The sequence below is a fragment of the Pseudonaja textilis genome, chromosome 1 (assembly GCF_049901715.1).
Source record: "Pseudonaja textilis isolate UNSWEBS1 chromosome 1, rPseTex1.2, whole genome shotgun sequence".
Lineage (NCBI taxonomy): Eukaryota > Metazoa > Chordata > Lepidosauria > Squamata > Elapidae > Pseudonaja > Pseudonaja textilis.
Genome location: NC_141990.1, coordinates 51069280 through 51083032, shown reverse-complemented (window position 1 = coordinate 51083032; position 13753 = coordinate 51069280).

The window sequence follows — 13753 nt, the reverse complement described above, 5'->3', positions numbered from 1 at the left end:
ATGTTACAGGTTCTAAGAATAGTCCTTGTGTGTCCAATCACACATGGCCAATAAATAATTCTATTCTAGTCATAACCCTCATGAATGTATATTCCAGGCTACAGAAAGGAGAGGAAGGATGTTGGGGTGAGTCAAAGCTTGCCAGATGGCAGGCAGTGTCACACCTGAAGCCCTATCTCTTTTGTAGGCCCTTGTCCTGTATCAGTTTAGAGGATTCCAAAGATAATGAACAAAATAAGATTCTGCTTGACTGATAAGTCATTCCTTCGAAATGATGCCTAAAATGCTAGAAGCAAGCTTTGTTAAACATGCACCATGGGGAGTATAATGTTTGATTAGCTTGGCAACTTTGTATATTTATATTTTATATTTTTATTCATAGGAAAAGAAACCTTCACAGATACACCAGATAAAAAAGGCAAAGTAATTAAAAAAGAGGATAAAATGTAATTAAATTAAAATTAGTCAGGCAATAAAATATTAAAAACTACTCCAAAATCCAGCAGCAAATGTGCTAACTGATTAATGATTCAAAGCTAGACTACAAGTCTCCTTCCAGTAACTGTAATCAAACAGAATTTGGCAAACTCCCCCTGATATTTCAGTCACCTGATCTGCTAGTAGAAAGACTGCATTCACCTTGTCCAACCTAGTAAGTGATTGCGTAGCAATGCATTAGTAGGTCAAGGCGCCAGCCATGATCCACTTCGCATTATAGTTCAATGTGGGAGACTGATTGAGTCCCCTGCTTTGAACAGGGGCAAAGGTGATCTTGTAAGGCATGTTGTGTCTCCCTCCCATGGACAACAGAGTACTCAATCCATCCGAGGAAAAGGCTCTTTTGCACAAGACAGATAAAATAACTCTGGGTGGTGGTGTTGTTTGAATAAGCAAGCATTATAATAATGATGGGGGAAAAGTTCCAGAAGATTGAAAGGAAAAATCTTGCTTACTTTTAAACCAGCTTTCTGAAGCCCAATTAAATAATGAGACAAAAGGCCATAATGTTTAAGGTTAGCACCAATCCTTACTGTTCAAGAATGTATATAATTGCTTTCAAAATTAAGAAGGCTGGTATCCTTCAAGGTGTGTGCTGGAGGAGCTCAATAGGGCTTGCAGGAGCACCTTATTAAGAAAAATGATTTTTAAAAAATTAATATTGCAACTATGAAGTTAGTGAGACAATGCAAAGTGAAGCACTGGGAAAAAAAGTCTACTCACAGTGGTTTGGTCACTTCTGCTGGGGCCAATCCAAGGCAGATGCTACAAGAGCTCAAACCTGCCTAAGGAATGTCAAGCTAGTTTATGAGGAAGACCAGAGAGAGGGAAAGCTCACATATTGCTAATCACACCGATTTCCAATCTTTGTCATACAAGATCCTAAAGCAGTAAACCAAGTGTAGAAGAGCTTGGAATTCCACAGAAAGTAGTCAATAAAACTGAAGAAATTAACTTCAAAAAAAGACTTGAAAGAATTTCTGTAAATTTTCCAGGAAAGATTTACAGACCTATTAGGAACTATGAATCTAGGATAAGATTGATGCTGGGAATGCTAAAGTCATGCAAAGAAGCCTTAAAGAACGAAGCATAACACATGCCACAATTTTGGCATCGAAGTTCAATAGGATGCTTGATTTTCCATTGACCTTAGGCAACACAGCTAAATTATTTTTGACAGGATACAACACCCCAAAATCAAGGTCAATAAGTATTGCGCCTCCTTAAGGCGCAATACTTATTGACCTTAGATTTGGTTAAAGGCAATTGGCAAACTGGAAAAAGAGTCCAAAGAAAATATTGCATTTCCTCAAGGACTTTTCCAGTTAATTAAAGCACTTTTTGTATTATATGGAGCTCCCATCACCTTTTAAAGATTAATGTACTATACAAATTGTTGCACAAGAAGTAAATGGTGTGAGGCATTGTTTAATTATATCACCCTATATAGAATCAACGGGAAAGATCATCTAAATATTAGGAAAAGTAGTGTCTATACAACACTCCAAAGGTTTGCATGCAGAGTTATACTGTTAAATTTTTTAGTAAAGATGGATAAACTCTAGGTTTTTTGATCAAAAAAGAAATTGCTCCTTTGTTCATATAGCTGCTTGAATTAGCCTTGTGTCTTGGGAGGGGGGGCTCCTTTGCTTTGAAGATGGTTTGTCAGTAATGAATTATGACCCCCAATAAAATAGCCAGAGAAGAAAAGGGCCCCTTTTGGCTTTTGATGCAGCCAAGAGCTTACCAAATGTGAAGCCTTTCAGCTGGAATGAGCAGGGCAAAATTAGTTTTCCTTTCCAGAAATACCAGAAAGATTTCTGAAACTTTCTCATTGCGTTTGGAAAGGGTTTGTAACTGGATGAATACAGGTATAGATGAGGAATACCTGGCCCCTCCCTTTGTTTTGCAAAACGGTTCTTTCGGAGTTAGGAGTTGTAACTTGAGACACGGCACTTCTTTCGCTGAAGAGAAAAGGGGGGTGAATTTGCCCCTTCCTGCAGCCACGGGTTTGAGGAGCAAAGGAATAGCATGCACATTTACTCCTGGCTTCAAAATATCTTTGTCTTTATCTTTCTACTTTATCTTTATCTTTTTACTGATTCCAGGAATTAAGATTAAATTATCTTTCTACTGTTCTGCTTATTAATATCTGGATGGCATAAAGCAGACAGAATAACTCCACAAAGCATCCATACAAAGTCTTTTTTATTGGTTCATCAGGTATCCTATCAACTCACATTTATGATGAGGTTCTTCTTAATGTCCAATCCTTTTTTTTTTTTTTTGGGTGTGGGATATAATAAATTTTATTATTTTTTTTTTTTGTTTTTTTTTTTGTTATGGTTTGGGGGGGGGGGGGGGGCCCCCCCCCACCCAACAGGGGTTTTTTTGTGCCCAATCAGGATTACAGATTGACCAATGATTACATTTCCCAGGATACCTTAACTACATTTACAATGATGCATTCCCTTAAGGGCACAGCTCTCAATTCCTAACTAACTATCCCAAATCCCATTAACTCTAAACTATCTGGACAGCACAATCACAATAAACTCTAACAATGCCATCTGAGGTTAAAGAGATTAAATATCTTGTATTTATAGTTAGATATGGGGAGGTAAAGCTAGAAAAGGAAAACACCTGTCCACTCAAAGTTAGGCTCAAAATTTTAAAAAAGGAAACAATCCTTTGATTTGATAAATTATTACAGCTATTTTTAACCCATTACTATACCAGGGCCCAAGTCCTCCAGATTTTATCCAAAAGAGGACTCTCCAGCCACCTGAGGTTTTTTGGTAGTCTTTTTCAAAACTCTTGTTAAATTCTGGGATTTAAGGTGGAGATTTTTTTCAATCTATTTGTAGTAGTACGTGTGAATAGGTGAGGAAGCTGTTTTTTAAACTGGCAAGAGAAAACATTGCCATGTTAAGACCAAGTAGCCAAACTGAGTTGAACTGGTAGGTGTTCAGAAGGGCTTTTCAAACCTTAAAAAGGGAAAGGAGAGGACTCCATTTGCCTCCTTGGTGGGAAAGGTAATTAACAAATGCTGAGGCATCAAACAGCACTATCTTGCTTTGGGAAAGAAGCAACATCAGTTACTGACAGTAAAGTCATAATGGGGTTGGCTTCTTTCCCCTCAAATACTCTAAAAGCCAAAATGAAGAGATGAGCATATCAAGCCCTCTCCCCACAATAAATGTAGTCAATATCCTTCAGCAAGCCTGTGCCTGCCAGATTCATTGGTAAGGAATTCACAGTTTCTCTGGGAGGTTCTGGTCCTTCTTTAGAAAGGTTGCCACCAGTGGTGGGATTCTACCAGTTAGCACCTATTAGCTAGAACCAGTTGTTAACATTCTAAGCAGTTTGGAGAACTGGTTGTTAGAAGAAATTACTGGCCTAATCCTGTAAGAAAGGCAGGAAGGAAACATTCTGGTGTTGCTTACAGAAACTGCCTCTCCGTTAACCCTTATTACTTTCTTGGCAGGACTAGACTTCCTGTCTCTGGAACTTTTCTGGAGTTTTTTTCCTTTCCTTTGCTGGTACTTTGCTTGTGTGGAGTGACCATTCAAAGTTACAATGGCACTGGAAAAAGTGACATGACCATTTTTCACACTTACGACTGTTGCAGCATCCCCACAGTGGATGCTGAGAGGCCAGGCAAGGAGATGCGTGCCTCGATGTGAGTGATATTGAGTTGGCAATACCCAGCCAATAACATGACCACCATGCCATGTCCACCCAGTCACATGACCACCAAGCCAACTAACAGAATGCCCACAGAACCGGTTGTTAAAAAATTTGAATCCCACCCCTGGTTGCCACCCTTAATTATCCTCAATTGGCCAAGGCATAAATATCCTGGTAACCTCCCAGCTAATTACTAGCCAACTCAACCCCTGCTCTGTTATTTTAAGATCAGCCAAATCAATCAAACACTGCTTTCTGTTATGGCAAGTAAGGTCTTGTCAATTTGTGCTCCTGGTGGTTGCATTCCTAGAGATTTCATGGTTACAAAATGAAAGTATCCTCCCATTGATTACTTCTGAGTTTTTTTTTAACTTCCCAATCTAGTCTACAGCCCAGGTATCACCTGTGGTCTATAGTTCAAGAAGATGGTGTTCCAGAGAGCAGATGCTGCAATGTAATGGGCCTGCTTCAATGGTCTTTCCAGATTTGATAAACTGGAGCATGACCATCCTATCAGACTCAATAGGATAGGTAGAAACTGTAGGAGAAATGCATTCCCTCATATAACCTTAGTCCAGGGATGTCAAACTCCCGGCCTGTGGACCGGATGCATCATGTGCTGGCCATGCCAACACCTGGTTTAGCAAAGGTGGGGGGAAATCCTGATGTCACATGACACCACCGTGACATTAAATCCCCCTCTCCAATGCCCTAGTCCCATACTGTGAACTGTTTTATAGGCGATCACATCTTGAACTGCACTCAGAAGCATACCAGGATCCAGTAACTCTCACAAGGCAGAGATGCAACATGGGTGGCAAGCAGGGCTTTTCTTATGCATTGAACCTATCTGTGTTGATGGCAGGACTAAGCATTACCCTGTCCTAAAGAACTCAGTGATTGGTTCATGAGGGAGGAGAAAATAGGGACTTTCAAATTGTACTGTTCCTGAGCTGTGCCAGTGAAGGAATGAAGAAGCTTGCTACTCACTCCAATAATCCCCAGTCAAGCATTGCAGATCAGTTGAAGTTTTCTACTAAATACCTATAAGGCCAATAAAAAGGCCAGACCTTTTTCTTAGACCAGAATAAAGAGATTCTAACTTCCTTGGATTTTCAAAGAAGAGTAGTTCATAAACAGCAAATGCAAATTGCACAAAGAATCTGAGAAGAGCATGGGTAACATGAGTCTGCGGTAGATCTCTTAATCCTAAATTATAATTATGAAACCAGGAGAAGTGTGAGAACTGCAGGATCCAGCTGGTGCACACATCAGCTCTCTTTGTTAACCTTGGGAGAAAAGGAACCTTGTTCATTAGAAGCAATGACTAATGAAAGCTACATATTTCTCTGAGATGGCACAGGCTCCCCAGAGGTATTGTGCAAGCCAACGGATGTCCACAAAGATGTGTGCAAGCTCAGTAAAGTTTGCAGCAGAGGACAAAGAACTGTATTCAACAGGAAGGCTGTCAGCCCTGCCCCCTTTTGCCAAGCACTTTAGGGCCAGTGCAGTATGTGAGCATTTTGGAATGCAAACCAGGAAGGTGCCATGATGGACAAGAACAACTGTCGGCGAATGAGCAGAAAGGAAGGTGCCAAAAGCTGCCTCATGGGCAATGGGGTTCAGTGATGAAAAAGCACCCTTAAGAGATTTGGAGTGCAGACACCACTTGCTGCTCTGATGGAATTAGCAATCCCGAGGACACAGAATTAGAGCAATGTCAGGAACTGAAACTCCTGCAAGATCCCTTAGACTGAAGCTTGAAATTCCCCTGAAGGAAAAGAGGAGGTCGGGGGATGGGGGGTGGGGAACACCACGGCTTTGTGATTAGAGCTGCATTCTTCATCATTTTCTAACATGTAGGGTGATGCACACGATCTGCTGCCCTGAAAGAGGATATCGAAATGAATCTTTATGCATGTCTCAAAAAAACAACAACTGATATTTCACGGGTAATTAATATTGCACAGACTAGAAAGAATGTCACAGAAATTGCAAACGCCTATGGGGAAAGGAAAATATATCAATCAGTTTGCAAAATGCCAGCCTGGGATGTGTGAATCACTGCCTCCCCTTTATGAGAAAAGTTAATTGGTCTCATTTAAGAGAACAAACTGAAAGGGACACAGAGATTTCTGGTGCTGTGATTGTAACTAGACAATCAGGCAGGCAATTATCAGATGGACTCTATGGTGATACAGGGTAGTCCCACTTGCACTGTAAAAATAATTTAGTAAAAGCAAGAGTACCTTCCACCTATATACAAGTAAAAGCTATTTAAGAGTTGGAACAGCTTGCTTTCAGATGTTGTGGGTGGGAAATCTTGTGGGAAATCTCTCATCACTGGAGATTTCAAAGACAGTCACTTGTCTAAAATGGTATAGGGTCTCCTGCTTGAGGAGCGGGCTGGACTAGAAGACCTCCAAGGTCCCTTCCACTCGATTCTGGTTGATTGATTCTTTTAAGTAAACGAAATAATATACTTTCCTCCTCAAAAGTATAGGAAATGGCAACTAGCCTGTTAATCAAAATCTTAATCAGAATAGAACAAGTACTTCAAATAGTCTAGAAGAAATATACTGAAATTGTGGAAGGCCCATTCTGATGGAAAAGGGATGGAGTACATTTTCCCATTGTACCTTATGAGAAACAGCAATTTCATCTTTGGCAATCACTATTCAAATTCAGGTTTCAGATCGGATCCAACTATTTTTTAAATGAATTAGTCAGGCAGGCAACTTCCAGAGCTCTAGATTGTGCCTTTCAAATGTTTTGCCTGGTCTCTACTCATTCCTGAGTATGATAAGATTGTAGTTTAAAATACTCTATCTGAAGAGTAGGAGCCTTTTGATACAGAGAAATGGAGATTTTCTATAAACTATTTCTCACCCAATGAAGTAACAGTGCTGCAGAACTGCATGGGAGATGGCATGGGGGCTGAATTAAATGCAAAATCCAAACCATTGGTGCATAATCAAAGAATTAATAATTGGGGACACATAGGCAAATAGGAGACTTTCCAAGTACCAAGTGGCACTAGTCACTACTAATAGTAGTGACTAGTGCAACAAACTGCACTGGGAGAAAAATGACATAAGAACACACAGATATTTTTATTAGCCTGACTTAGCAGTTTATATAAAGGGATGGAAGTCAGTTCAAATGTAGGTCGCTGTACTCCTGCCCTGAGTACTAACTAGCCTCTGAATGGCCTTTCACCTCCAAGTGATTCAAAAGTGACTGAGAGTTCAGGATATCCTGTCTCTCAATTGGTACAAACCCTGGACCTCACTTAGCTTCACCAGCCCTTGCAGAAGACTTCTTTGAATTTAAAATGACAGTGAATCTGCCCTCTTCTTCTAAAGGTGGCCAAAAGAAGAGGGTTTTGATTGAAATGCAGAAGGTGGGAATGTAATAATACAGGGCAGTTTAGTATATTCATTCAGGGAAAAACTTAAAACAAAACAAAGTTAGCTTCAAAGTGGGATGGGGGAAGGATAAAAGGAAGCACAGATAAGGTTTCAAGCCTTGTTTATGAAACTGATTTTTTACAACATTGTGTATTTTCTGTGACAGGCATTACTTCCACAATCTATTCTACTGTATTCACTCTGACTAGACAGAGTACAGGTTCTACATCACAACTTGAAAGATATATTAAGAATTTAAACAGATCTTCTATGGATGATTTTCTTGGAGACGCTTATCAAGATCATACTTCTTAGGGAGCATGACATATCTCAAACTTTTAAAATATATATTTTTTATTTTTCTGTGGGTGGTATATCTGTTGCAGGTCTGTTGTTGTCCTTATAGGCAACAATTTGCTCCCAAAGGTCTCCACCACCCACCTGACACATTTAATTCATGAGATTATGATCAATCAATCAATCTAGCATCAGTTTCTAGTATCCTGTTTACTTGTGACAGTATATTGGGACCCCCACAAAGATCCTAACTGAATGGTCAAAAGTCTCCTGGATTGCTTGATCACTTTTTGCCTGAGGATATTTTGTGATTGATCATGCTCACAATGGAAACCATTCAATCACATGTCCACAAAATTCCAATGTGCTCCAGCTGAAAACAGGTTACCTACCTTTTTAGTATGTTATATTTTTATTTGCACTATATGTAAGAGTTGGCCCTGCAGCAACTCCACCCCATCCCAGCCCTTGCAAAGAATGGACTGTAACTAAGATAACTCCTCTTATCTAGGCTGCCTGGAATTCATACTCTTTCAAAAGCCTTCGAAATATGGGGCAAGATGCAGCGTCAGTGCATCTGGAGAGCACCCGGTTGAGAAAAGCTGCTGTGGGTGCATTTAATCAACTGTAAAGAGAGAATTTAGCTTTTAAATGTGTATTATACTTCATTAGCATTTTTGACTAGTGCTTGACTCTGGGGCAAAGCTCTTTTTGCTTATGATTACCTAAGAATGGAAGGCTGTAGAAACAAGTTCTTTGGGTCACCCACGAAGCTGTCTCCGATTCTTGCTTAAGGGCCCAACCCACCCATATTTCACTTTTCCTTGGCAAATAATGAGAGCAGCAGAGGAAAACTAGAAAGTTATCTTAATTAGGAGACTTTACCTTCTGGGAAGATACACTTATAAGCATAGTTCGAATGACTGAACTTTCTGAAATCTTGGCTGCTAATTTTCAGAAATTCCAATATTCAGCTTTTTTTTTTCTTCCCCCAAGCTTTCATAGCAGATTCTGCGTGCTTACATAGTTATTTCTGGAGTATATTTGTTTAAAGTATAAGTAATTATTTATAAGTAATTAATTGCCCACCGCCCCTGTATTTTTAATCAAGACTCTTTCCTTTTGTTCAGAGGAGAGAAAGAAAAAGAACAACAATAATTTAGTGAAGGAGAAATCTGATTATTTTACCAGCCATATTTCATAAATACCAAGGGATTGCAATAGTATGAACAGTCCATGTGGGAAAGGAATGGAAAGGATTCAAGAATTCAGACACAAAATTATACAAGAGGATGTTGAGAAAAAAACCCTACGTGACTTATATATGCTTTACCCCTTTAGTAGGGTTTTCATCCTACATATAGTAAATGTGAATACAAATTCCTTTTTAGGAGGCTAGAAATGAGAGACTGGGAATTTAAATTGGAGAAGTTAAGTTCCATTCAGCTGCACAGCCACTAGGTGACTTTGGGCCAATCACTCTTTAATTCCAAATTACAGTACAGGTAATCTTCAATTTATGACCACAATCGACATTTCTTTGTTAAGCAAAACATTTGTTAAATGAAATTTGCTCCATTTTACAACCTTTCTTGCCACAGTTGTTATGTGAATCACTGTGGTTGTTAATAACATGGTTAATAAAATGAATCTGGCTTCCCCATTGACTTTGCTTGTCAGAAGGTCACAAAAGGTGATCACGTGACCCTGGAACAGTCCAAATGTCATAAATATGAGTCAGCGGCCAAGCATCTGAATTTTGATCATGAGACCATGGGGATGCTGCAATGGTCACAAGTGTGAAAATGGTCATAAGTCACTTTTTTCAGTGCCGTTATAACTTTGAATAGTCACGAAGTGAACTGTTGTAAATCAAGGACTATCTGTATCTCCCATGATTATCCGAGAACAAGTGGGATATAAATACAAGTAAATGATTAACCAATTAATTTCTAAAAGTTACAGGAAGATATTGCAATTGAATGATTGAAAAAAATATTGAAAAAGTTCAAATAAACTTAGCTGAAAGTTTATTTGAACTTTTTCAATATTTTTTTCAATCATTCAATTGCAATATGTTCTTGTAACTTTTAGAAATTAATTGGTTAATCATTTACTTGTATTTATATCCCACTTGTTCTCAGATAATCATGGGAGATACAGATAGTGAATCTGTGGCCTCCATGTAGACTGGCTCATGGGTAATTTCCCCCTTCACTAGTAGGAAGAGCAGTGGAATTAATTACCCAGAGAGGTGAGGAGCTCACCTTCACTAGGTCTATGCAAGTGGAGGCTAAACAGCCATCTATCTGAGATTGCTTTAATTTGGATTTCTATTCTGAGCAGGTGGCAAAATGCCTGTTCTATCCTTATGATTATATGATCAAAGAATCAGCAGTTACGACCTTTGACCCTTAACCTACAGTATATTTGTATCTGTCGAAGCATTAGGTTGTTTCAAATAGCATTTGTCAAGACTGGCTGTTCAACACCGCCCCAAATTCCAATCTGCTGTACAGATGGAAGTTCTTCGTTGCATGGTTTCAAAGGTTCTTGTTATTAAAAATGTATATTTCAAATTTAATCATGTCTGTTGTTTCTATAATGGTGGTTTTACAAAAGCAACATATGAATGTGTCCTCCTCCTTTTAATTTTAAACGAAAACACCCTTCTTAGTAAGAATTTTAGAATTCTAAAACCTACCTCTGTTTTTATTATTTATGAGAACTACATTTAAGGTTCAAAAGCAAGGAGCACAGAAACAGTCCATTCAAGCCTGTAATATGTTTTTCTTATATATTAGCAAGCAAATTAGTAAGTAAATGTTTCCTACAGTAAAACATTTTAGATATTTAAAAAAAAATCTTAAAGGAAACATCCTGGTTGCAGTATATATGAAATTACAGAAATATTTTTCTGGACAAGCTGCCCCGTTTCCATCTGGCAGAATATGCTGTACTCCAAATATTCTTCAAGGGAACATCCTCATTCTAACTTAATCAAGTGCAAGCTGGAGTTCATGCCAGATGTTCAATCATGAGTTAATCCCTCTGTTAGGGATGGAAAACATAGGAAAAACAGAAAGTAAGCAAACATTTGGCTATATCCCCCTTCATTTTAACTTCAACAGTCTTAAACATAATAACAGCTAATTTTAGAATGTGTTTATTTGTGGCTCATCAGGATGATAAAGAGACTTCTGTGAGATGGAGACTTGATCTCCAAATTTGCCAGGTTAGCCTTATTTGACCTGGTGTCTTCCCAGTTTGGTATGGCTGATGGGCTTTTCTTTCTTGGAATTATGGAACTGACATTCAGCTATCAGAAATCAACCAGATTAGAAGAGAATGTTATATCTCTTGCGTAAAAGATATATGAAAATAAGAAGAGCTCAATCAGTCAGACCAAAAGCTCATCATTTGCTTTCCACAAGTCATGAGCATGACAGTATTCTTCTATTCATATTATTCAGCCTTTACTAACATCTGCACTTCCCAGGATTCCAGCTGGCTGAGGAATTCTGGGAGTTGAAATCCACAAGTCTTAAAGTTGCCAAGTTTGGGGTCCCCTGACTTAGAGGAACAGAGCCTTATGGGAGCCAATATGCTTTTGTGCATCTTTTCTGTACTTCTCTTTCTCCTTACTCTATGTGACTTAAATATATTTAGATTCATATAATTAAATATTAATAAATTAGAATCTGGCATGCTATAAAATAAAGCATGCAGCATTATGATCATCATCTCAAGACAGTTTACATGGAAATGTCTCTTATTATCTCCCCAATCACCCATATCCCCCTTGAAATAGGTTCTTTCTTAGAACAGACATTACAAAGACAGTCAAATGTACATTCCCTTGCTGTTGGTCTTACCTTCCAGTTCTAGCTTGCGTGGCTCTACTCAAGATAAGGCTTGTGCCCGGCCAAAGGGTGGGGACCTGTGGGTGGGCAGGCCATGTGGGTGGCACAGACTTGTGTTCCTGTGCAGACTGGATTAATTGCTTTGGGGGGACTGCTTTGGGGAGGGATATTTCTCTGCGAACCACCAACATTTTCTCATGGACCACCAGTGGTCCCTGGCCCACTGGTTGGCGACCACTGCCATAATAGATACCAGTATAGATAGACTTAGTGAAAAGCTTAGAAACTTTTCTTAGGACTCTCATAGTAAAGGTAAACCAAGACAAGTTTGCTGTTTCCTCAGTGTTAGGTCCAAGCAGAGCTAAAGGCCCTGCTTGCATAGAATTTTATCCTTATAAACTCACCTATAGCAATGTGTGTGTGTACGTTTTAGAAGAAGGCTGACCACATTACCTTATATAAGCAAATAATATTTTGCAGGATGCTTGAACTATGGAATTGCTTTCATGTCCTAGTTATACTCAGTGACCAGCATCTCCATCACTGGCTTCCCACCATCCAAAATTCTCCAATGAGCATGGAATTCTGGAGGTGGTTTAATTTTTCTGAAGGTAGTGCTAAGTCCCTGGTGGTAGCCTTGGCCTTAGAAATTTCCTGTGGGATAGGTATATTGGGAAGATACCCTCAGGTATCTGGGAGACTGGAACATAGGACTTCTACAGTGATGGGTTCACAAGGCCTTATAATGGCATTATAACCAATGGCTTTTTTACCGCCTCTACATGTGGCAAAGCTACTAATCGGAGAATACATCTGCTGACAATGGTTCTTAACACCAAGTCCATGGGGGATGGATTAGATTCATTTAGACCTATTCTTGCAGGCCTGGGCAGTTGTGGAAAATCAGTTATCTGGAAAAACCTGGTGGATTCATAATCTGGCTATTAGTCTTTTTCCTAATTGAAAGGCAATTTTATCCTTTTTACTCCATCCCACAATTGATTTGATTCTGAATGGAACATCTAAATCAGTGGTTCCCAAAGTGGGCAATATCACCCCCTGGGGGGCAGTGGGATGCCTTAGGGGGGCGTTAAGAGGCAAGGGGACTGACGGGGGCGCTAAGAGGCGGCGGGGGGGCGGTGCATCAAATGCAGTTGTGGCGGCATGTAACATGCCACCGCTTCTGCATTGGAGGTGCCGGCTCCGGAGCAGTGCTAGTCAATGGGTGAACCTGCAGGGCTGGCACCTCGAACACCCCCCTGCCACCTCTTAGCATCCCCAAGGGGGCCAGCAGAAGGGCGCTAAGAGGCGGCAGGGTGGCATTTGAGGCGCTGATCCTGCAGGTTCACCCATTGACTGTAGTAATGCTCCAGAACCGGTGCCTCGAATGCAGCAGCACGTTGGGAAAAGCCACTGCCACCGCTTTCCCAAAGTGCTGCCACTGTCGCATTCTGTCCGTCTTTCCGTCCATTCATCCAAAAGGTCTGTTTGCCTGCCTGCCTCCTGCCTACCTACCTCTCTCTCTCTCTCTCTCCATCCATCCATCCATCCATCCATCCATCCATGTTCGAAGCGCTGGCCCTGCAGGCACATCAGGAAAGTAGAGCAAAGCCAGTCTGAGAGGGAGGGAGGGAGGGAGAGAGAGAGAGAGAGAGAGAGAGAGAGAGAGAGAGAGAGAGAGAGAGAGAGAGAGACCTGATGCATCAGATTGAATGAGGCCTAGTTTAGACTGAGGCCCTTTTCCACATTGAAACATCTTTGCCAGCACATTGAAACCTTTTTGGCTTCTATTAAAGGTTTTGTGGACGAAATATGGTCAAGCTATCAGGAAGCTCTCACATTTTGTTGTGGCTTTAAACAGGATCCATTGGACCAGATCTCCACCCTAAAAATTACTTTTCAATTCTGAAGGCAAAACCAAAATGTACTGGTAAATTACAAGAACACACACACACACAAACTCCCTTCTAACCCTGCTGGAGCAGGTAATTGGAC